The sequence below is a fragment of the Rattus norvegicus genome, chromosome 12, assembly GCF_021556685.1.
Source record: "Rattus norvegicus strain SHRSP/BbbUtx chromosome 12, alternate assembly SHRSP_T2T, whole genome shotgun sequence".
In the NCBI taxonomy this organism is placed as follows: domain Eukaryota; kingdom Metazoa; phylum Chordata; class Mammalia; order Rodentia; family Muridae; genus Rattus; species Rattus norvegicus.
Window position 1 is genome coordinate 21,788,103 of NC_141545.1, and position 2,500 is coordinate 21,790,602.

The following is a 2,500-nucleotide window of genomic DNA, read 5'->3' on the forward strand; positions in this document are numbered from 1 at the left end:
TGCTCCTAATTTGCTGTGCTTTATTTGAAAGTGCAATGAAAAGTAATAAGAAGGTTAATATTTTATAAACAATAAAATTTTAGCTCCAGTGGTTGCCTTGTATTTTATAAATTCAATCTGCGCCGTGTGGCCCTCCTGTGAGCCATTTGTAACTGCCTTGCCTTCCCCACTAGATGGGCCAAGCCCAAGTCACCTTGGGCCAGGTTCCACAGCCAGGATCTGCAGTGACTTCTTTCACGGAAGCCAGCAAAAACAAGCAAACAAACAAACAACTAGTAACCTACACAGTGTGAATCAAAGCAAGGTCCCACTGGTGCAAGCCAAGTGTAGGGTACAGGGTTCTTAGGGTGTGGTAGCAGTCAAGAGCCTGGGGGGGTGTGCCTTTGTGGGGGGGAGTGTTGCCAGCTCAGCAGAGACTTGGAGCTGGGATCCCAGCTGGCCACTCTGGCCCAGTGGCAGAGTGTGTCTGGTGAAGGGACCTCCTGCTGCTGTTGGGAGTGGGGCCTCCAAGGCCTGAAGCATGACACTAGCCTGGGCATGCTCTGCTGCCCAGTGACTGTGGGACTCTGTGAGCCTCTTGTAGATCTTCACAAGCATCACCTCACGGCGCGTGGGAGGCTGGATTCTGGAGATCCCAGGCCTTACAAGTCTCCCAGTAACCCTACATCTAGGAAGCAACTCAGGCCAGCAGGAGGGCCAAGGATCCATGTTAGATGGTTCCTATACCTTCAGGGACTCGTCTCACACTTCGTGGAGGACATTGAGGTCCAGGATGTGACGGAAGGCCAGGTGATGTCTAACACTAGGGAGTGGGGAAGGAGGTGTGGACAGGAGGCAGGAAGGAGAGACAGGAGCAGGGAGTCTGTTTGGCCAGGTAGAAAGGAACTGCATCACCACCAGGAAACACACAGATAACTGCTTCTCATCCCAGAGTGGCTACTTCCCCAGCATCCCAGTTCCTGTGTCCTGGGTTCCTCTCCAAGGTCTTAGGTCCCTGAAGCCTTGGCCTATACACCCAAGTTTTCCACGGACCCCCTCAGGCCAGGGCCAGCCTCTCCCTAGGAGCCTCGGAAGGGTTAACCGTCTTTGTTATCTCTCCTTTTAATCCTCAGATGGGCCAGCGGCTCACGTTGTTCTGATCTGGTAGAGAGAAAGCGTTAACTATTATCTGCTCGGAGCTGACCATCTGCTGTAGCAGAAAATTCAAAACCCTGGAGATCTACTTATATCCACATCGTAAACGAGAAAAGATGTTTTAATTAAGGGAAATCAGGTTAACTTAGCTCTAATTTACAAGCCGCCTGCCTAATGAATTGTCTGGGCTGCTCTCTCTTTGTAGAGAGTAAATCTAGGATCCTTTCCCTCCGCAGTTCAGACACTAATTAACTAACCAAGAATTTTAGTAGCACACCCGCCTGTCGCCTAATAGTTTTACCTAAAGCCAGCCCGGTCATTGCTCGTACAAATTGCCAATTAAATGTGATTGATATAATGAAATTGGATTGTATTTTTTTTCCACTTACCTTCTTGTGTCCTCACCCCCCTGCGACATCGTACCCCCTCTGTCAAGGACCAGGCCACGCTGTACCCACCACAGCAATGCTAAACAGACCCCGGTTGGCACAGGGTATCACAGTTCCAAGCGGCGCCGAAGCCAAGGCCCGAGAAAGTTCCCGTTGAGCCCTCATTTCTGTTAGTTGGAGTTAACAGGCAAAGTCTTGTTACCAGATATTTATCCACGTTGGGAGGGCTGTAGTTACATGTTTGAAGTTAGAGGGGAAAGTGTTAGATCTAAGCAGCCATTCTCAAAATACATTAACAGTTTCCAAAATCTATATCGCTGCTTAATTAAATATGTTATCCTGTTTATAGGATCTGCGGCTAATTATTTAGAGTCATTTAATCTACTCAATTTGCACGTTAATTAAACAGCATCGGTTTGCAGCGAGCGGCCCGGCGGCCTGGGAGGGAAGCAGCGCCCCCTGGCGGGAATTGCACTCTGACTGGCTCACGGGATGCAGTCCAGCAGGCGGGCTGTGCGCTGCGCTCCTGTGCCCAAGAGCCGCCTACCCAGCAATATTCCAGGGTAGGAGGCTCTGATGGGTGGAGATCACTGGTATTCCGGCACAGGAGGGACTGAGGAGCCAAGGGAAACCTTCCCAGGCAAACTTAGAGAGAATTTAGGGACCTCTGTTCAGGCTGATTAAGATTTAATTCTGATTATTTGTGGGTAAAAGGACTCATTTGTCTACCAACTATCCTTCCACCCTCTCATCCATCCACCCATCTGTCCATTCATCCACACATTCGTTTACCCACCTACCTAGCCACCTACCCACCCACCTCCTGCACCCATCCACCCATTTACCTACCCGTCCATTCACCCACCCATCCACCAGTCCTCCCTTCAAAAGAGCGAGAAGATCCAGCATAGAGCCAGTAGGAAGCTAGGGTGCAACTCCAGGCTGGAAAGGGGCACAGAAGCCTCGCTCCACGGGCT

General features: G+C 50.4%; 1 long non-coding RNA gene across 1 annotated transcript in view; it reads right to left on the reverse strand.

The window, feature by feature from the left end:
• Positions 1-2,500, reverse strand: part of LOC148002217 (uncharacterized) — a 3,620-nt gene that overhangs the window by 1,080 nt on the left and 40 nt on the right. Inside the window, exons 1-2 of the long non-coding RNA XR_015634948.1 lie at positions 2,373-2,500; positions 1,524-1,750 (exon numbers count right to left, since the gene is read on the reverse strand). The exon at positions 2,373-2,500 is cut by the window's right edge and continues 40 nt beyond it. This is a non-coding gene — a long non-coding RNA (uncharacterized LOC148002217). The remainder of the gene's footprint in view (positions 1-1,523; positions 1,751-2,372) is intronic.